Here is a 23,426-nt window from a genome sequence, read left to right as displayed (position 1 = left end):
CATTTTCAGGAGCTTCCTATCCTAAATAAAAATATATAACAATGTTAGTACAAAGAGTAAAATCCTATGGATTAAGTTGAATCAACTTGATTTGACTTGTATCAAAAGAAAAATCTGAACGAGTAACTGATGTATCTTCATTTAAGAACCAGACATAAGTTACCCTTTCTTATTTCCACTCTATTCATTATCTGTAAAATAAGCAAATGTCAATCTACTTTGCAAGGTTATTGTAGGAAGAAACACTACAAAACATGTAAAATGCTTACTAGTATAAATGATTATTTATCATACTAAGTAGAATTTTAATATTCCTTTCTTGTCCCTAAATCAGATTGACAAATATTTTAATTATAAATACTTGGATATACATGGTTTTATTTTAATATTACTATCAAGCAGAAGATTTCCCATATATACCTTTAAAATGATAACCACAGAGAAGATACAGTGTTTGACAGTTCATAAGATTCCCTTCCAGTCTTGCTTCTTGCTTTTAAAAAAAAACCCATTAAGTTACATGTAATAAAGCTAAACATATAATTAGAAAGCCTTCTAGGACTCAGATGAGCTTAACATTGCAATGCTATAGATGTACACTTAGAAGTGTCTTTAATTGGGCAAGCCCAGGTAAGACTATATGTACAGTTTGGAAGTGCAGTTTGAGAGTTGTAATCTAATCTAATCTAATATATATGGGGTCACCAACTCCTTTACTGTAGTTGCAGCTTTGACTCTAAAAGGTTAAATATGTGTGCAGATATTTCTTTTGTGTTGGATTACTTGATGGGTCTAGAATAGTGTTAAGATGCAGAACTTCTGTTATCTTGTTGGTGGACCTCCCATTGACAAGCCAAAATGCTAGATCTAATGAGTGGTTTTTCCCTCTAGACTTAAGGTTGTACCCCAAGAAGCTAAGCTGATTTCCTCTAGAATCCTTAGGCATGTGAAGTGCCTAAAGATTAGGCTAGTTGTTTGTATTCATGGCACCATCTGGACTTTCTGAGGAGTCTTTGGCCAGGTCTGCTTTGCCCACAAAAACTAGTATACCAGTTGAGGTCCTTATTAAAGTTGAAGACCCTTTCTATAGTTACAAATGTCCTCATCATTTTTTGATTGGATTACTGATTGAAGATAACTTTGAAGCTGCAACTAGCTCAGAATGCAGGAGCCCACATGCTGACTGGTGAGAATCAGTCCAGCATTGTAACACCTACTGTATATTGTGGATACCTCACTGGCCTTTATTAGGATAGGTACTGTCCAAGGTGCTGCATTTAAAGTTTTACTTGGGCAAAGAGGAAACTACTCCTTCTGTCATGATTCTGGCTGGTTTGCTTCTGTTCTGCTCAGGGGTGAATATTATAGGCTATTTTAGGCCTGCTGGTAAAAGGAGACCAAGGTGCAAAATCTTATTTCTCTATCATCGCTTTCATTCCCTGAAATAAATTTCTTGCCTCTGAAAACTGGAACTTTAACAACAATAACCCCCAACCCACTTCTATCTTTAAAAAAAACCCAATTTAAACTTGGCTTTTCAGATAAGGTTTTGATGACCAACATCCAGCTCCTGTTTTGCACTTTTGCTGGTTGCATGTGATGTTTTAATTTGAAATGTACATATTTACATCAGGTTGAATGGGGATTAGTAAATCTTATTGTTTGTAATAGAACTCTTAATAGTATGTAACTTTTGAGAAATAGATATATAAATAGATAATCTGGATTATTTGAAACATTTTACCATAAGTACATCTGGATAATTAAGCTGCTTTTGAGATTAATTCTGTAATTCTAAATAACTATAGCATTCTTGAATATGTGAATGGGTGAAAGGAACGTTATGTATCCCGTAGCCTTTCTGTTTTCATTCTGTGTTACTTTAGAAAAGTAATTTATATTAACCTATGATCATGAGCAGGGAAGATAGAGGCCTTTATGTCTTTTCAGTTCTTTGGATCAAACATAGTGCTGCATATTTGGTTTCCTTTTTATGCGATTCGGTGGGGGAGGGGAGATGGTTGCTCAATGATGTCAGCATCAACAGCTGTAGTCATTTGTTTGAGGAATGTCCCTAACTTTAATAAATTATTTCTGTAATAGGGGGTTCAATCAATTGCATGTGGAGAGTGAAATACTACTTACAGGGATGTAAGCAGGTTTATGAAAGCTTAGGTCCTGGGACTACATGTATATGATTGAACAGCATATCATTTCTATAACCTATTCTGATAGAAATGAAGTAGTAATGTGTGTTGGCTAGCATAAGTATACATTACAATATAAGTAAAGGTCAATGGTCTTGTTAAGGTATATTATAGATTGCCCATTTTGAATGGTGTAAAATTTTGTTTTCTACCCTTGGCCTGTCTTTGGTCTCTTGCTTTTTTGGAACTTATATAGAAGCAACCTCTTTGAAAGGCCACATGAAAGGCCAGTATCTACAAAATTTGGGATTAGAGCCCATAGACAGTTGAGGTGCCCGCTGAGCTGAGATTTTAACATTATCACTGTTCTTTCTGTCATTATGCACTGATGTTTTTGGAGTGGTGCAGTGTCCTAGAAGTGGAACTCTCCCCTCACAATCAGGAGGCTGTGAGTTCAATCCTAGGTAGAGGCAGATATTTCTCTCTCTGGGCACAATGAGAATATGTCTACTGAACAGATCTCCTCATTGGCATCAGGAAGGGCATCCGGCCAGTAAACACACTGCTAGCTATATTCAGTTGCCCAGACTCCACTCTACAAGGGATTATGGGGTCGTTAAATGATGATGATGATGATGATGATGATGACTGTTCTGATGTTTTTCTAAGCTCAGGAATGCACAATGACAAAGTAGATTAAGAGTGCAAAGGAGGTAGTATAGTATTTATTTCAGATAAAGTCTCTATGCAGTACTTATTATACAACATTTAATATACAATATAAACAATAAACAATTTAAATAAATAATAAAATACATATTAATATGTAATATTAATTTGGCCAGGTGTTTAAAGATTAAGTGAAAATAAATCTCTGTTAGAGTGGCTATCTTGGCACAATCCTAATTCATCACTAAATCAAATAAATTAGTTGCATAGTCCCCAACTTTTGCTTTTTTAATGAATGGAGTCCCATATAGTGATTTTGTGACTTTTGTCATGTACCTTTACTGCATCTGAGCTGTGTTCTGGGTAACAGTTCACTGCATATCCTAACTACACTGTTTTCAGTGGCACATGGAACTCCTTACTTAAGCTGTGCAACTGTGGGAAGCAGAAGGCAAAGAGATTAAGGAAGAAATATAGGGAATTTGTCATAAATGCCTTGTTTGTCACTTCTTCAAAGATGGAAGCATCTAAAAAACACTGCCCTGCAGGGAATACAATTGACGCACATCTTCCCAGTCCAGTACCAATTCAGGAGATGTAGAGTTAATGCTGGTTATGACAATGAATGTTTGAAGATTAGTATTTCAGTCCAGCAGGAATCATAAAGTGACACAATACTTTAAAAGTGTCTTGATAGCAGTGCAGTAAATTAGGTCAGAGTTGTGCAACTTGTGACCTGTCAAGCTGAACGGATCCCATTTCTTGTGTTATCCCAGGTACTTAACCATTCCTCAGCTTTTGTAATCCCAGCAAGGCCATAACAATAGAAGGCTTGGAAAGATCTGGAAGGTTACCATAGATAACTGTGGAGAATTGAAGGTCCACCATTTCCGTGAGTTGGATTTGGACTGTTCGAGAAATGGCTGAAACTCTGTCATGAGAAGGCTCTGAAAGACTGTTGAGTGAAACAGTAGAGCTAACAAGGTCAGGTGAACAAGGTCTGAGGAAAAGATGGGGCGGGAAAACAATTTCCTTCCATGACAAATGAATGAATGGCAAGTTATTATTACATGACGCATTTTCCTCTGTCTTTTTTTAATGCTGTGCTTCTATTTGGGATAGAGCATAGATAAAAGATTAATTAATGTGACATCTTCTCTACTGTGTCAGCAGCAATCTGTCGGTGCAGCAACTGGGACTCTTTCATTTGTTGAGAATGAATTTTATAAAACCTGCTCCAGGCCGTAATGTGGCAAATTAAGTAAAGCACATATATCCTTAAATATAAAATCAGTGGCATTTTCAACAGCTGCATCTCAACCTGCTGCCTGCTAGTTCAGTTGATTCACAGAATTCCAAGCCAGCAGTAATGATATGAAGGGGAAATTCTGGCACATGTGTCACATCCAAGAGCTCTCTCTTTTGTGACGCCTTATCTATATAGATACTGTAGTCATCGACTTACAATCGCCATTGGCACCAGAATCCCCATTGCTAAACAATGAGGCTGTAAAACGAGATGCCATGACACTGCATCACTTAGTGACAGCACTACTAGCACTCCCCATTGCTGTCATTAACTGAGAATCACATATTGTTAAGCGACTACCTACCCACTCCAATTTAAAACATTCCAGACTTGATCCCACCCAGTCCCAAGTTTCAGGAAGGTAAGGACTGCCTCTAACTTCTCCCAACTGCCTGTATCTTCCTCCATGTCTGCCCTTCGGGATGCCCTTTGGGCCAGTGGTGGGATTAATTTTTTTTTACTACCAGTTCTGTGGGCGTGGTGGGCGTGGCTTGGTGGCAGGGGAAGGATACTGCAAAATCCCCATTCCCTCCCCACCCCACTAACCTGCTTTCCAGCTCCATTCTCCTGTGCAGGGCAACAAAAGAAGACCCATCCGATCAGCTGGGACTCGGGAGGCAGAGAATAGATGGGGGTGGGGCCAAACAGAGGTATTTGCTGGCTCTCTGAACTACTCAACATTTCTGCTACCGGTTCCCCAGAACTGGTCAGAACCTGCTGAATACCACCTCTGCTTTGGGCCATTAATATCAGACCAACAATCGAGTATACAATACCCCAACCAAGGAACTGCCAAACAAGCCAACAAGAAACAGCCCAATCAAAGAATCTCTAAGACCACCTTCACCAACACCGATAGGACAAGCCTAGAATGTAAACGGAGAGCAACCCCACTCTTTGCTAGCACTGATGATGTTACCTAGTTAGGGTAATTAACAGTCTTCAGGAAAATAACCAAGCTCAGAGAGTTCAATGAGCAAACCCCTCATTTCAACCCTGAGGTATAAATATTCTCCTTTATTGGCCTATTCCTACCCCTGTCTCTACCCTTTGGGCCCCCTTATATCCTGTCTTGCAGGGTGGCAAGCAGTTCACAGCCATGCAGGTCTGTCCTTGCTCATTCCTTGCTCACCAAGCTGTCCTTGCTCACTCCCAGACACATCTGTCCTTGCCATTCTGCACTCTGAATATTGTAACGGAATGTATGCGCAGCAACCTTGAGGAAAAAGAAGGAGAGATGATGCCTAGGAAATAATCAGTCAAGAGAAGAAAGACCTCCCCCAATGGATCAAAGAGATAAAAGTGGCAGGTGGAACGTTTGTACCTTCACACTTGCAAAGTTCTGTTAGCATGGAAACCTTACAATAAAGTAGAATTTGCTCATCTGATCCTGTTTCCTGTTTTGTTTACCTGGGAGAGCTGATATCAGTCTTGCAAGGCTCCAGGTGCAGACTTACCGCCTGCCACTTTTAATGTTCAACCCTTAAGCAATCGTGGGCTCCTGCTTGTCTTGTCTGATTGCTTACTAAGAAGCATCGCCCCTTCTCCTTCCTCAAGCTACTCATGCAGTCCATTATGCTGACCTCTGCTATCCTGCACTCCAGCGCCCCAGCTGACTTTCACTGTCTTCTTGCTTCCACTGCTGGCAAATAAATAAAATAAAATTGGAAAAACAGTTCTAGCATGGCAACTCAAAAACAAAATAAAACCCCACCGAAAAAGCTCCAGAGTTGGTTTTTATGTTTTTTTCACATCATGAAAGCGCTTTCTGGTGCCACAGCTGCTTTTTGGCCAGCCCCAGTTTGGCTCAGGAGTGAGTGTGGTGCAAAGGTTTTTTTTTTTTTTTTAGCATGCCATGCTTCTGGGATGGCTTTTTGTTTTGTTTTGTTTTATATCACAAAGTCCAAATCTAGCCTGGCCCAGGAGCCGTGCCTGGCACACTCATCAGCAGTGGGAGTGAGAACACAATGAAAGTCAGTTGAGGTGGCAAAGTTCAGGGCAGTAGCTGTTAAAAGAGCAAGTGCTAAGGCACCAGCGTAGAAAGCGAGAGACTGTGAGTTCTAGTCCCATTTTAGTTATGAAAGCTATGATGACTCGGGGCGTGGCACAAAGGCAACACAGTCAAATGAGCAATAAGAGTCCCTTTATTATCTGCAACTTTGCCCCCAATGTCCAGGTTACCTTCGGCTGGAGAAAAACTTTTCCAGGAACAGCCTTTAACCAGGAGTGAGATTCAACCTGTGTTACTACCAGTTCAGTGACTACGTTTTGCGGGCATGTGTAAAGCAACCTTAGGCTGTGCCACCCGGACAGCTGAAAAGCGCTGCACGCGGGTGCGCAGCATTTGAAAAGCCTCTTTTCCCCTGATTTTTCAACCTCAGCTGTGCTGCGCAAAGCAGCTGAGGTTGAAAAAGCAGGAAATAAAGGACAGGTAAGAGCCCGGGTGGGTGGGTGGGCCAAACAGCAGCAAACACAAAATCGGTTCGGTGTCTGCTGCTCTTCAGATCTACTGGCTCTATAGAACTGGTAGCATCCCACCCCTGCCTTTAACTGTAGAAAATTCAGTCCAAAACAAGGTACATACAAACGGAAATTAAAAATCCAAACAAAGCAATCTTGACAAGGCAGGAGAAGGAATTTCATACTTGAAAGCATGGCAAAACTCACACAGTTGGGAAGACACCAGGAAGATAGATAAGCCACGATGATACAAGATAAATTCACATTTGCTCCCAACATCTTGGTGCGTGCAGCTTCCTTTTTTATACACTGTGTTCCTAGCTGCAGCTAATGAAGGGAATCAGGGCCCTTTCCTCCCCCGTAAGCCACGCAACTCATGTTGCTCCCTTCTCTGTTCCTCCCTGCGTGCCCTAGTATGAAGAGGGGGTGGGCCTGGGTCTTCTTCTGAATTCCTTCTCCCTTGGACCACCTCTCCCCTGCTCTGCCCAGCCAGACTGTGCCCTTCCCTAGTTTCTTACCCAGCCAACAGAGCCACACTCCCACTCCTTGTCAGCTGTTCAGCTTCCCCCTCAGAGTCAGATTCTGACAGGGGCATGACAAAAGCCACTTGGGTGGCCTTGGGCCAATCATGATCTCTCAGCCCAATTCACTTCACAGGGATGTTGTGGGGAAAATAGGAGAAGAATGGAGCATTAAGTACATGCTTTGCTTTGAGTTATTTAAAAGAATAATAAAGGTGGGAAATAGACATTGTGTTTCCCCCAAAATATAAAAATATTATTATATTTTTGGGGGCTCCAAAATAAGCACAAGGGCTTATTTTCAGGGAAACACAATTTCAGGGTGATCACCCCAGCTGAGTGCTCCTTGGACATGGACAAAAGGCGGTGGGTGCGCAGGGGATAATGTTGTGTGGCAGCAGCTGCAGCCCATTGGTCCCTTGGTCATTGCACACTGGGGCTGCACACCTTGTGCAGCACAGGTGAGTTGATTACCTGTCCAAGCAGCAGACAGTGGCAGAGGTGCAATGGGGAGGCATGCAATCCAGATACACTGTGCGGGCTATGGGAAAGCCAAGGGTTGGACAGCCAGAGTGGCTGGCTGGCTGTGGGAGGCTCATCTTTGTGTAGCAGCACCAGCAGCAGGCAGAGGTGCGAGGTGGGGGGACACAATCTGGACGTGCTGCATGAGATGCAGGCAACCCAAGAGACAATAGCATGGAGTGAGCAGGCGGATGTGGGATTCTTCTCTTCATGTCTCTCAGCTTGTCTGTGGCCCACATGAAGCGTTGGAATCACTTGCATCTCTGCAAGTGCTGCCTCCGTCTGCTGCTGGTGCCACCATACAAAGATGAGCCTCCTGTGGGCCTCTGCCTGCTTCAGCCCACAGACTCTCGGCTTTCCAGCAATCCACATAGTGCATCCAGATTGCCTGCCTGACAGGTAACCAATTCACCTGTGCTGTGCAGGCTGTGGCTGCTGCCAGACAATGTTGGTCCCTATGCCCTCATCACCTCTGTTGCTGGCCATGCCCATGCACCCCAGGCTAATGACGATCTTCATTAGGGCTTATTTTGGAGGTAAGGCTAGGGCTTATTTAAAATCAGGCTAGGGCTTATTTTGGGGGTAGATCTTAGTTTCAGGGAAGCATGGTAAGATAGATAGATAAATAGACAGACGGACAGGTGGGGGGGAGCGTTCCTTCAGTAGTGAATATCAGAGGGCTGCTAAATGTCCAAATTTTGATCATATGTCTGTGGGTGGGTGCTGCAGTGGTCATAATTTTGGCTGCAGGTCAATAAGTCTATTCAGTGCTGCCATAACTTCAAACAGTTGCTGAATAAATGATTGTAAATTGAGGACTATCTATAATCTATATTCTCTAGAGAGATTCTTAGGGCATCAAGCTCCATGCAATTTCAGTGACAGGAAAACAGACTTTGATATTAGCGTGTTTAGATTTAGTTAATTAACCATGCTTGGAATTCAGGAAGCTACAGTTTAATGATTGTTCACGGCACCAGGTTGGGAACTAAAACAAACACCCTATACATGCTGATGCATATGGGGTTATTTTTTGAAAAGGTTGTGCTACTAATCAATTAATTAAAGTATTTATTTGTTTTTCTTCCATTTAATTAACTCTGAATCTCAGTGTGATGACCCATAGTCTCTCAAAATAACTCAAAACCCAAAATATATATTAAAGTCCAGTAATGCCTTCAACTTAACTTCACTGTTTTATTAGGCACAGTTTAAAGTCACAAAAGTAAATAATGAGGCAAAAAGAAAACCAAAACAAACTGCACTGACGAGAGTTCCGAAGCAAGCCAAGATAATTAATCATACATTCCAGGAAGATAACCGAGGAGAGTCCATGGGAAGAACGCCAGAATAGATAAACCTCTTTCAAAGAAAAACACTAAACGTTGACTCCAGCAATTCTGACTACGCAGTTACAAACTTATATACATAGCTCCCAGCTGCAAGCCACGAGGAGGATCATGGTAATCTCCTCCTGAGTAGACCTCGCTTTTCCCTGATGCTCTCCTCCCTGAGTGCCTTAGGATGGATAGGGGATGGGCCTGGATCCTCCTCTGATTGCTCAGCCAGCCTCTGCCCTTCCCCAGCCTCTTCCACCACCTCTGGAGCCACACCCCCACTCCCTGTTGGCTGTTCCTCCTCTTCCTCAGAGTCAGTCTCCACCAGGGGCATGACACTCAGAGAGTTTCCTTACAAGTCCCTGCTCTTTTCTTGGCAAAGTTTTTCAGAAGTGATTTGTAATTGCGTCTTTCTTAGAGCTGAGAGAAAGTGACTGGCTCAAGGTCACTTGGTTTTGTGCCCAAGCCAGGACTAGAACTCACAATCTCCTGCCTTCTAGCCAGATGCCTTAACCACTATACCAGAGTGGTTTTGGCTTTATATTTATACCCCCCCAATTAATCACCACAATTTGTATAGTTTACAAACAATAAAACCAGCTAAAACAAATGGTATCCCCATTAAACTCAGAAGCCAATTCAAAAGGTTCTAGTACTGAGCATATTGTAAGTTTGCTTGGACTATTAAAGAACTCAACAGTGCCCTGCAGCTACTCATTCCAGAGGAAACTGCTAACACTGGCACATTTTTTCCCCTGTCAAATTGAAAGATTATAAATTTTCTCACCAAACTGCAACATGTTTGGAAAAGACAAACAATATATCAGATTTAGCCATCAGCAAAACATGTATAAGGTCAAATACTCTGGGACAGACACAGATTTATTTGACTGGAATTTTTGGCTTCTGGCTTAAATTATCATTTAACTGCATATTTATGTCTTTTAATGTGTTATAAACACATTTACTATTTTTTCTATTTATTCTAAGGGGTCTTCAAAATCTTTCCTAAAGAAAAGTATATAGCTTTCATTTAAAAGCATCTGTGTTGTCAAATATAGCTCACATGTCCTAAATGCATAGGCCAATTGTTCTGTTTGAATGTAGTGTGTATTTTCTGCATTATTGATGGATTTGACTTGTGCCTGCACAACTCCAATTGACTCTGGGCAGCTTACAGCATAAAACAAATAAAAAAAATATTAAAAAATAATCATGACATCAAAGAAGATAATGAATCAGGTCAATGACAAATATATCATGCAGTCAACAAGGAGCTTCCTCCATTCTGGCCCAAAGCCAGATCTTCTGGAATATCATCTTTATAAGTTAATTCAGTAATGCGAGAAGTGCTTCTATGCAACACACTCCCAATTCATCTTTACCAAAAAAAGTGTATTATAATTTGCATTCCGTCTATTGCACAATCTGACTGATGATTATAGAGCCTGAAAGAATAGCATGCTTCAGAATGGAACCTGTGAGTTATTTGCCCTTTTTTAAAAATCACAAATATGCCCTGCTTTATAAACTACAAATATATAAGAATACTTACTCTGTAACTATCCAGCTCTACAAAATTGCTATGCTTTTACATAGTTCATATATCTGATTCATTTTCTTATATAAAGAAACTGATATTTTGAAGGGCACCATCAATGGAAAACTTCAAGATGAGTTAGATGGGATATGAAATACCTCTTATGTCCTTGCTAACTGGACTGATCTTAGTGAACCTCTTGAATCCCTAATCTGGAAACACAGGATATAACATGTTGCTGAGTCTTGGAATATGGAAAGAAAAGCACTGATGATAGTCTTTAAGAGTCCTAGGAGTCATCAAATCCCAGACGTGAAGATAACTCACTTCTCTTAACAGACTGTCTGGCCAACCAATGTATCTGATCACCACCTACCTTGAATACCTGATTTTTGTTTATGAAATGTTTGAAGAGCTCTTCAGGGCAGAGACGGGAATGCCCCTGCAATATCTGTGTATTCTTCCTAGTTCTGGATGTGTGTGGTAGCTGATATTTATCCTGACTTTAGACACATGATCAAATTATATATCTTTTTGGATTTACAATGATTGTAATGCTTTTCTCCCCATATTCCAAGATTTGGGGATGCAGCCCAATGCAAAAGAATTTCTTTTGGTTTTCATATTGCACAGAAGAGAAAATTTGAGCAAGCATAGCGATGTATTGGAATCTGCACAGCTGTTATAAGTATAGATGTCTGGTACTCTTTTGACTAACTTATGCCAGATGCCTCACCTTGTCCCACCTTCCTCTGTACTTCTGTGGATGATTTTTGCTTATAAAATGTTTGAATCCATGAAACTTAACAGTAAAGCCCTCCCACAATTAAATGTGTACATGTACAATAATAGAAAAGGTTTTATTAAATTAAATAAAAAACAAGCATCAGATCATTCTCCATTTGTCCAGTTGGAAAAATTGTGTCATGTGGCCAAGTTTTTTTTTAGTGTGAGGAGTCTGTCATAGCAGTGAAATCTTATTAGTATCATAGATAGTCATCTCTGAGCAATTCTCTACTTGCACCTAACCACAGTGCATACATGACCTGATAGCATCTATTGTCTGCTGCGTCTGTATATCACTGCTTTCAGGTTGTTCCCAATCCAGGAATGAGGCAGGTTTAACTTGCCTTAGCTTTCCCTCCTAATTTTAGCACTGTCCAAGGACAGTCTTAAGTGCAATAACATCTGTGAGGCTTTCTCACTTATGTGGGAAGGAAGTCAGATGACTGACAGTATCTGGCAATTGAAGCAAGAATGCCAGGACCATCAGTGAGGACATGCTGATGTACCTTACAGCTGACTCAAGAATGGATAGATAGCATTTCAATTCAGCAATAGAGAAAGGTCTTCTGTTTAATGGAGCTGCTATCTATCCAGGAGGGATCTGTTTGTTTTGGGCAATGAGCAGTGTTGGCTTAATTTTATCTCTTGGCACTCACAAGAGGATGTATTAAGAACCAAATGAAAGATTTTGCAACAATGGTTCTCCTTACAGAGTACATTAGTTTATGGAACAGCATAATAATTAAATTACTGGCAAGTTTTTGTTCCATGAGATATAAAGTGACAAAAAGCTATTAGATAATGTTTTGCAGTATTTGGTGAAACAAAGAGAGTAAAGCAATGGATTCCACCCACATTAAAGCTAAGACTTTAATTCATTCATCAGAGGCATCTGAATCAAGACAAAATTTCATCCAAATGATAAAATGTGCATTATAATATCATTATGTTGGCTCTGCCCATATGTACTCTTGTGTGACATTGTGCCACAAGTATTGTAAAAAAGGAGTGGTGCTTGTTTGTGACCATGTAGTATCCATTTGGTCATTTCCTCCCTTGCAAACATCCAGGTTCTACATTTGATCTTTTATGTGCTCTTTATATGTTCCAAACTTGTTTTTGGCTTCTCTTAATATCTTCCATGATTCAATATTTTTACTGTGCATTGTAAAGGAGTCATTCAACAACCAGAAAGAAATTGTGGAATGCAATGGATTGTTCTTTTGAGCGGCAAATATGTCTGCCCAAGAACAGTCAGAAGACCTCATGCTGCTTCTCTGTGCACACTTAGAGATAAATTGTAAATGCATTTATTAATTTAAAGCATTTCAGTAAACATTATCCATCAAAAGCTCCCGTAATGTTTACTGAACAATAAAAGTAGACTCTTTTCCCAGACTCTTTTTCTAAAAAGAAAAGCAAAAAAGGCATGTTAGTAAAAGAGTAACAAGAATATTAAGAGATCAATTCTTAATGTTATTCAGATCTTGCAATGCAAGATGTGATCCAGAGATAATACTGTAATGAGTGTCACCCCGTGTTAAACTTGCAGTTCTTTACATAATTATCTGAAAGGAAATACGTCAGCTAACTAGCTGAGGTGTGCACAGTCAAATTTTTATTCCTTTGCTGTTCTGCATTCATCCTTTGCTGTAATTGAATGCATTATAGTTTAGCATTATTGAACAATCTGTGTTCGTAGAGCTGGGAATATATGAGAGGTTCCAATTGAGGCACTTGAGATTGGCAGGCCAAATAAGGCACATTTGATTTATCATCCAAATTGTAAATTTAAATATTTAAATTTAAAAAAAACCAGAGACTGGAATACAAAGGGGGGTAATCTATGTACAAATAATCCAAAATATTTCCACTGAAAGCTTTGAGTAGGGTGCACACTAATTTTATCTTCAAAATAGCAATCCTATGCAATTGGGTTGAAATAAAACAATCTGCTAAATTCCATGGTTGAGTGGGGACTAATACCTGGTGGCAGAATTTAAGCAAACCTTAGATGGGGAGAAATACTCTTCTAGGTGGATGATACACTAGCTAGAAGAGTGTGGTATACACCTAGAAGAATATAGTATATCCCTGGCCATAGATATCCAATTAAACAGGGGTAGAAGTAGAAGATTAGTTCCAAATTTTAACGTCAATTGAAGTGTTTTAAAGTTTTTGCTGCTCAAAGTAGTCCAATACTGGAGTGCAAATTTAAATTCAGAAAATATCACATGTCTCAGAAACATTAATCTAGAGGCACTGAAAGCTCAGAGTTTGGCTGCTATTCACGGGGTCTCAGTTCTGTGCTTAGCAAATCTAACTTGTATTTTGAACAGGCTTCTGTAATAATTTGACATGGGAGCCTGGCCTGGGTTCCTATAATATGTTGATCCATAAATGATTAATACAATTCATTTTTGCTAAGTCTAGCACATTGTAAAGAGATGGTCCATCGGTCTGAGTTTCTCTGCCAATTTGATACACTTCTTTGAGCAAAAAATTGCCACATCAGCTGATGAACCCAAGAAACTGGTTTGTGCCTCTTCTTTTCTTTATAAACGCTCATTAACTACCCAAACAGCATCTTTCCCTTTGTTAGGAGGCATCTGAATAAAAAGGCCACATATTACAATCACATCCAGCGATGGATGTACTTGCAACAAGCTCAGGAGTGTAAGAAAACAAATAACTGTTCTGTAACCTTGGAATCTAGGAATCAAGGATGAGTTTTCTTTTTATGTAGCAAATCTATAAATTGAGCTACCTTTGCAGATTAAGGTTAAGGGATGTTGGTAGCATCAATAATAGTACAGAAAGTGAATATGTCTTCTGTATCATAAATGACTTTCTGCCTAAGGCTTGAAGCTAAATTAGTAAAGCTACAAAAGAAAGATAAGCAATATATATATATGAACTGTTTGCTGTGCTTGGATTGGTGGGAAAATGTGGGGAACCTCCTGCTTAATATTTCTTATTATGTTTATTTGGAAATGGCATCACAGCAGCAGGGTAAGTGAAGAAATAGTATACATTGCTACAACTTTAACTTTGCATGGAATGAATATAATTTAGGGAAATATATCATGAGCTTGCTCAGCCTGACTAGAGATTGTGGGAATACAGAAAATAGAATTGGAAAGAATAATTTAGACTAAGGATTTCTAAACATTTTGCCACCATACATCCCTGTACTGTAATCCTAATGTAAATACCTCCCCTAAAAATCCATATATTAAATGAACACAAATGAATAATGGCAACAATGCAATGAAAGGCACATTTATTATAACAAGTACTTGCACAACTAAAAGATTCCTCATATCTCCCCCAGACTGTGCCTGCACCTCCCCAAGACACTACACAGTTTGGAATACGCTGATTAGGTATGTAGTGATCCAAAATAAAGGACCCTGAAGGATGATTGTCCACCTTTTGCTTAAACCAGTATTTCTCAGCTAGCTCAGCTGGCTGGGGAATTCTGGGAGCTGAAGTCTACCCATCTTCAAGTTGCCAAGTTTAAAAAAACACTGGCTTAAACTGTTATGTCCTGAGAACTCTAGGAGTTCTCACTCCGGTCCACTCACTTTGTGTGGGCGTTATTCCCCCATTCCCATTGGTTGGTTCTCTCCAGCAGCCAGCTATAAAAGCAGGCTGCGGGGTCCAACCAGTTGCTGATTGCTGCGAGCCAGTTCCAGGCGTGGCAAGCACGGTCAGCCCTTTATTGTAAAATAAAGTATTGTTGCACTCATGCTCTGGTTCAGCCTCTCATTGCTCAAACTTAACACTGGCGACGAGGATGGGATGGCTACCAGAAGCACCATGCAACCGCTGAGTCACTAGCCACCGATCCGCAGCCCAGAGAGAGCGATCGGCTGGCGATAAGGGAAACGCTGATCCGCAGCCAGAGAGAGCGGTCAGCCAACGAAACGAGCGATCAAAAAGAGCAAACGCTGATCCGCAGCCAGAGAAAGCGGTCTGGTTCAAAAAGTTAGAAGCGTCTGTAGCCGCTTGTTAGCCCCGCTACGGGAAAGTGAAGCGCTGCGAGCCGCAGCCGCTCTGTATGGCGCGAAATTCAAACGGGTGTCATTTGAATTTCGAGCCAGTAGGAAACACAGCACAGCGCTGTAGGAAGTCACTAATGCCCACTTTTGGCGCGAATCAAGACACCTCCAACGGCTAGCAGCCAACGTGGTAACCCAGAGAGAAAAAGAGAGGGTAGCAAAAAACCTCTCCAGAGCTGATATCACTAGTAACTCACGAGCGCCGTTGTCCCAGAGAGATTTTTTCCGCAGGTAGCCCAGCCGTTCCAGCACCATGAGTTCCAACCCAGTATTCCCGGCGTTTAAACCAGACGAAGAGAAGTGGGAATCGTATAAGAACCGCTTCAATCATTACATCGATGCGGTCGGCCTGTCGGATGCGGAGAGCATCGGAAAAATCCTATTTCCTAATCTACTGCGGAGCCACCGTTACGATACCGCCGCAGCACTCGTGGCGCCGAGAGAATTGAAAAACGCCCGTGGTCCGAGTTGCTTGAGATCCTCACTAACCACTACGCTCCCAGGCCTTCACAAATCGCCAGGAGGTTCACGCCCGTATGAGGAAGCAATCAAGTAAGGAGACCATCAATCAATATATGGCCGCCTCAGAACAGCAGCCCTGCACTGCGGGTTTGGAACATACCTGGAGGACATGCTCCTCGATCAATTAGTTTGTGGGGTCAAGGATCTCAACCTACAGAGGCGCCTGCTAGCAAAAAGACCTCAACCTCGCAAAGCGGCTCGAGGAGGCCCTAGCAGCCGAGCTAGCAATGAACTCAGCCACCGAAATTCAGGGCCCAAGTGCCAAGTTGGCATCGTTCCCAGTCCATTCCGAAGAGGTGGAAGCGGAGGAAACCCACAACGATGAAAACGACATCCACCGCCTCGCCAACGACAGACGGTCACAGGTAGCGGCCAAACAAGAATACACCGGTCCACCCAAGCACATCACACTGTGCCTAGCCTGTGGGGATCGCATCAAAGGGCCACCTGCAAGTTTAAAGGAGCCACTTGCAACAACTGCCATAAGAGGGGGCACATCGCGAGAGTTTGCCAAGCCCCTCAAAGCGCTGCACACAGGACCCCGTCCTCGCACTCGGGACCACAGAGGCAAGTATTAAACTGTCGCACGCACCGCCTTGCCAGGCGTACTTGCCACACTGTGAGTAAAATTTCTCTCCGTTTCCCTAGAAGGTAAACCGTGCCACATGGAGGTTGACACAGGGTCAGCGCTCTCAATAATCTCGTGGAGCACCCTCAAGAGACTCCATCCCAGCCTATCTACTACCCGGCTTCAGAGATGCCAGTTCGGTCTGAAGGACTACCAGGGGAAGGCCATTCCCGTGATTGGCAGAGGCAAGTTCTTTGTCAGTTTTAGAGCTTTTAAAGGCCACCTACCTCTAGTGGTAGTTAACGGCAATCTACCCACCTTATTGGGGCTCGATTGGTTTCCCACCTCGGCCTAGGGCTAACAGGAGTCCATGCTGTCTCAACCTCAGACACTGACTCCTTATTCGCTGACTACGCAGATGTGTTCAGCGAGGAGCTGGGGTGTTATAATGGAACCCCCATCTCGTTCACCGTTGACCCCAGGCAGTCCCAATCAGATTAAAACCACGTGAGAGTTCCATTTGCTATTCGACCAAAACTAGACGCTGAATTGGATAAACTACTAAAACAAGGGGTCATTGAGCCAACAGATTTCGCCAAGTGGGAGACGCCCATTGTCACACCCTTAAAAAAGATGGTAGCCTGAGAATTTGCTCGGACTACAAGACAACAATCAATAAATATTTACAAGTTAGCGCCTACCCTGTGCCCGTCATTCAGCACTTATTACACACATTCGAGCCGGGCAGTATTTTTGCTAAATTGGACATGTCTCAAGCATATCAGCAGTTCCCTGTTGATAACCAAACAGCGGAACTTCAGACCATCGTCACTCACAGGGTGCCTTCCGATGCAAGCGCCCAATTTGGCGTAAGTGTTGCCCGGGTATTTTTCAATCCCTCATGGAGCGGATTTTACAGGGCCTCCCTGGTGTAGTACCCTACTGACGACATTTTGGTCTCGGCCAGGGACAGACCCCAACTCTTCCAGAGAGTGCGAGCAGTGTTAGAGAGGTTCAGACAGCATGGCCTCAAGTTAAAAAAAGAAAAATGCGCCATTGCCACTAGACAGGTGGACTTTCTGGGTTATAAAATTGACGCCTCTGGCATTCACCCCTGGAGTCCAAGGTTAGGGCAATCCACGAAGCTCCCGCACCAACCTCCAAACGGAGCTACAAGCTTTCTTGGGGCTGCTGAACTTTTATGCATCCTTCTTGCCCCATAAAGCCTCAGTAGCCGAACCCCTACACAGATTACTAGACAAAAGTCACCGTGGCACTGGGGGCACAAAGAAGACAGGCGTTTAACGCCGTCAAATCACTACTTACGCAGAGGCAGTGCTCATCCAATTCGACCCCAACCTTCCTTTAGTACTGGCAGCAGACGCATCCCCTTTGGAATTGGGGCGGTCCTTAGTCACAGACTTCCCAATGGCGCCGAGGCCCCCATCGCCTTTTTCTCCAGGACGCTCTCGGCCACGGAGCGAAACTACAGCCAAATAGACAAGGAAGCCCTAGCAGCTGTTGCGGCCGTGAAAAAGTTTCACGAATTCCTTTTGGCCACTTCTTGAACTGGTCACCGACCATAAGCCCCTCCTGGGCCTACTGGCCGGCGACAAACAGACACCTCAAGTCCTTTCCCTAGGATGACAAGGTGGACACTTTTCCTAGCGGCCTACTCATACAAACTTATTCACCGCCCGGGCAAAACTCTATCCCACGCCGACGCTCTCAGTCGCTGCCCTTACCCGCTCCGGCTGAAGACCCAGCTCCTGTCAACGCCATTTTCGAAATCACCCAGTTGGACCTGCCCATCACCGCCCTTGACATCGCCGCTAAAACCAAGGCAGACCAAGCGCTCGCCCAGGTGCTCGACTGGGTGAGGAGGGGTGGCCGGGAGGCAACGTTGATAACAAATTCGCACCCTTTAAGACTCGCATGCAGGAGCTGTCCAGTTTGCAGGGTTGTCTACTGTGGGGCACTCGGTGGTCATTCCGACCTCGCTGCGTGACCCGAGTCCTGGAGGCGTTGCACGAGGGACACCCCGGCATCGTGAGAATGAAGTCATTAGCACGCAGCTATGTGTGGTGGCCGGGTCTCAGACGAGGACATTGTCAATTGGGTAAGTTCCTGCAGCATTTGCCAGGAATCCCGTCCTGCTCCCCCATCGCCACCCCTACCAGATGGGAGAGCGCCAGCGCCCTTGGTTTAGAATCCATATCGATCTGGCCGGCCCGTGCATGGAAAGATGTTCCTAGTGGTCGTGGACGCTTATTCCAAATGGATAGGCGTGGCACAGCTATCCACGACCACCACACTAGCAATCACCAACGTGTTAACGCGCCTGTTCGTTACATGGACTACCCGACTCCATTGTCTCCGATAATGGCCCACAGTTCGCATCAGTAGAATTCAGCCGTTTTGCTGCCAACCTGGGCATTCGCCACATTTTCACAGCCCCATTTCACCCTGCCAGTAATGGGTTGGCTGAAAGGGCCGCCAGGACCACCAAAGAGGCCCTCGCTAGGTTTGGCAGGGATGACTGGCACCACAAACTCGCACGGTTCCTGATGAGCCAGCACTCAACCCCTGTACAGTCACCAATAAGTCCCCAGCGGAACTTCTGATGGGCCGGCGCCTGAGGACTGTATTGGACAGACTGCACCCTCAATACTGCCCTGACTCTCCCTCGCTTCTACTTGGGGTTAGACATTTTATGTTACAGGAGCCAGTATTCGCAAGGAATTTCACTGGGGACCCACTTTGGATTCCAGGCGAGGTCATCGCCGTCACCGGGCCGAGATCGTATAGGGTCAGGCTGGAGGATGGTCGCGTCTGGAGGAGACACATAGACCAGCTTAGAAGGCGCCCAGCACCCTTGCCAACAAGAATCCAGAGTCTCCAGTCGAAGAGGAACCACCACATCCGCCGCCCAGCCACATCGCACCCAACGACCAGTCTGCACCAGCGGTCGCTCCGGTCAACCCAAACTCGGACAACAGCGCCCAGAGAGTTGACCAGCCTGATCCAACCCATGAGAGCTCGACTCCAGTAACCAACCCGGTGGTTTCCGAGGATGCCCAGTCCGGAGGGAGCGTTGGCGACACCATGCCGGCTCAACCGTCACAGACTGATACCGAACAGACAGACAATGTTCCCGAGCTGCGCCGTTCCGGGCGCCAACACAAACCCCCATCTACCTCAAGGACTATGCATGTTCGCATCTGGGGGAAGGGTGTTATGTCCTGAGAACTCTAGGAGTTCTCACTCCGGTCCACTCACTTTGTGTGGGCGTTATTCCCCCATTCCCATTGGTTGGTTCTCTCCAGCAGCCAGCTATAAAAGCAGGCTGCGGGGTCCAACCAGTTGCTGATTGCTGCGAGCCAGTTCCAGGCGTGGCAAGCACGGTCAGCCCTTTATTGTAAAATAAAGTATTGTTGCACTCATGCTCTGGTTCAGCCTCTCATTGCTCAAACTTAACATAAACCATAAAGAGGAATCCACTATTTTTTCATCACATCTGCTTCGCATAGGATTGGAGAAACCTATTATGATCAATATAAAATGCGACATGGATTCCAGATGCAAGAGGAAATTATTTCCATAAAATAATTTCTGTGAAGGTTTTAATGGGAACATATTCATGTTACCTTACATGTACCGTGTGTACATTGTATTTATATTTATTTGTGTAAATGGACATGGGCCATGGAAAAGGAAAAAAACAGAGGTTTACAATAATAAAAAAAGAGATGTTTAATAAACTATCACTCTTCATTTGTCCAGTTTTGCTTAATTTAATTAAAGGCTTTTGCTCCACTGCTCAAAATGCTATTTAGTTAATTATTTAGTTGGCTGACTTACGCATTTATACCCCATACTGCTTGACTGAGGATGATAATGGGTCAGATACATAGGCAGCAAGCAGCCTTTGTATTGAATTCATTGATAGTGAATATGAAGATGATGATCATCATTATTATCCTGGATTTCAGGCCATTTTTCTACCTATTTAGAAATGTCAAGGACTGAAGTTGTATAACTTAGCTTTTGTTTCACTCATCTATCTTGTAGTTTCCTTTAATCTCCCTGGGCAACTTATTTACATCAGCAAGAAACTGAGAGCAAGAAATTTTTAAAACACATTAAAAATCTTGAGAGTTCCGTTTTGCAGTGCTTCGGGGTAGGCAGGAATCCGCGATTGTGCGTGGTTTCTGCCTGCGCTTTCCGCTGGAGTGCCCTGGGCCAGCCGGCTTCGGGACTAAGCCACCCCATAGAGGTGGTGAAGACAGGGGAGACTTGGCAGGGTCGAGGGAAATCGCACCTCTCCTCCCCAGCCAGCTAAACTCCCTTTTCCGAAGGCGGTAAGAGCGGCGGTCAGAAATGGCCACCTCAAAGAAGCACTTAGCCGGAAAAGAAAGTACAAGGAAAAGGAAGTTAAGAAGTGAAAGTTTTTGGCTGACCGGGACAAAAGCAACAACTAAGGTATCCTGGAATTTAAATTTTGCAAAAGATACATCACTCCCAAAGAAGACGTGGAAGCAGCGAATGAAAGTGAAGAGGGAAAGGTTTTTTTTTTTCACCCTCCTTCCTAACGTTGACAGTGAACAGAAATGAATGAGAAATTGGAAAAACCCGCTTTGGCATCAATAGGTAATTAAACTGGATAATTAAATGTCAAGGGGATAATAAGGATTTCTGAACACTAATTTTTTTTTTTTTTTTTGCTGTAAGTGGGAAGGGAGAGGAAAAGAATAGGAGCAGGATTTGGAAGGAGGAGACTGCTCAGAACTTTAAAGAATCTGATTAAATATTAACAAGACTTCTAAAAGATACATTTTAACTGGAATTTTGTAACTAAACAGTAACCCCAGGAAGAGAAAGTGAAAAAAGAAGAAAGTGTCAAAAGAAACAGCTTGTGTGTATTTGGATTGTTTGGTGACTTTGGTTTTTTTTGGAAATTATATTTGAATGACTAAAAACACTTGGGTGGTTGTTTGAAAAAAATTTTTTTTACAATGACATCACTTGTGGATGAACTGAAAATGGAATTTAAAAAATACAGAGAAGAGGAACAAGAAGGGAAGGGCTCTCTTGGCTCTCTTTTTCAATTCTTAGAAATGGCGATCTGTACATATGAGAAACTACAAGAAAGGACTGTGCAGCAAGAGGATTGGGACAAAAAAGAAGCCATCTTTAATGAACAAGTAACTTTACTTGGGGAAGAAAGGGGAAAGGAGGAAAAGAAAATGGAGATTTTAAGATCTAAAAAAAACAACCAAAAAAGGGAAAAATAAGGTGAAAAGTGGATATAATGTTAGAAAGCAACAGAAAGGGGGAATACAGAAGAGGGAAATGGAGGTGGAGAGACAAGGGGGTAAAAAGGGCAGAGAGAAGAAGCAAGGGAGGAAGGAAGGGATGAGAAGCTTCAAAGGTGTGGAGCAAGATGTAAAGAAACAGGACTTATTTAGAGATAATGGGTAAAAACTTTAATTGAAAAAGTGATTCTGCAAAAGTACATAAGATTGTATTGTTATATTTGTATTAGAAATAATGTTAGAAAATTGGAAACAACATGTGATTAAAAAGTGGGATAAAATATTCAATGTAATTCAGTGAAACTTTTGTGAACAAAAGGAAGAAATTGGAATAAATGAGAGAATTGAATTAGGAAGGAATGGGAACATCGCAATGACACAATGTTTTAAAATATAAGTGAAGTGGGGGGGAAATAATTATGGAAAGTTTATAAGTGTTCCCATAGAAGTATGATACTTAACTGAAAAGTAATGTGTAAAATGTTTAAGATTTAAATGAATATTAATATTAATGATAGAATTGAATTGGTAAGGATTGTTGTTTTAATTATATTATATATTTATAACTTTTTCTCTTTTTAAAATATAGTGTGTAACTTTAGAATGTACTAAGCAGAATCCAAATGGAAGTTATGTACAATACTAAGTGTTATAAATTTAGGGGAAAGATATAAAGGCGTCATACTCCAATCAGTGATTACAGGAGAAATGTTGTTTAAAGAGAAAAGATAATAGACAGCTGGAAACAGGACAGACAAAGAATATAATGATCTGAACTGAGATGAGATAAATAAAATAAAACTAAGAAAGTTAAAAGAGGGGAGAAGCTATATAGAAGATGTAAAATGGCAATAAGATATGGAATGGTATATAAAATGAGCATGAATTTGAATTTGTGTCTGTACGAAGAGATGTAACCCGGGATCAAGCTGCTTTCAGAAAAGATGTTGTATGTGTCTATGTTTTATGTTTTGTTTGTTTGTGTATTGTTTTTGAAAATCAATAAAATTTGTTTAAAAAAAACACATTAAAAATCTTGATTTTGTCTTTATTTGTGGCTAAAACATGAGAAGATTTGTAACTGTACTAAGAATTCTATATTTATTTTTCACATTTTTGAACTGCCAAACTCTCTCTCTCTCTCTCTCTCTCTCTCTCTTCCTACCTACCTATCATCTATCTTCCTCAACATTGGATCTTCTGCCAGCGATCTAAGAGTTGACAATTCTGTATAGCTGTCCCTAGCATTTTTGGGACAGATGTTGCTGGGATCTGTTGGAACCACTCTCTCAGCTTAGTTGTCATATCACTAAGTGGTCCTACTGTCACTTGTATCACTTTGACCTTTATTTTCCACGTCCTCTCCAGTTCTTCCTTCAGCCCTGGTACTTTTCCAGCATCTGATACTCCTTCTTCCTGATGTTTTAATTTGACATCACTACAGGCATCACTACTGCTGTCTTCTAGTCCTTGTCTATTACTACAATGTCTGCTTAATTGATTAGTACTTGCCTATCTACTTGGATCTGGAAGTCCCAAAGGATCTTAGCTGTCTTATTCTCCATGACCTTCTGTGGGATATCCTACCTGGACTTAGGAGGATCTAGCCCATATAATTTATTTATTCAGATAATTTATATAGCCATCCAGAATTATTTGTTCATGA

General features: G+C 42.3%; 1 protein-coding gene across 1 annotated transcript in view; it reads left to right on the top strand.

The window, feature by feature from the left end:
* The window catches only part of LOC113444099 (neuronal acetylcholine receptor subunit alpha-7-like), a 108,562-nt gene that overhangs the window by 1,569 nt on the left and 83,567 nt on the right, over window positions 1-23,426 (top strand). The window lies entirely within an intron of this gene.

Source organism: Pseudonaja textilis, chromosome 2, assembly GCF_049901715.1.
Source record: "Pseudonaja textilis isolate UNSWEBS1 chromosome 2, rPseTex1.2, whole genome shotgun sequence".
In the NCBI taxonomy this organism is placed as follows: domain Eukaryota; kingdom Metazoa; phylum Chordata; class Lepidosauria; order Squamata; family Elapidae; genus Pseudonaja; species Pseudonaja textilis.
Note: the sequence above shows the minus strand (reverse complement) of the source record. Positions and strands in the feature narration are given on the sequence as shown.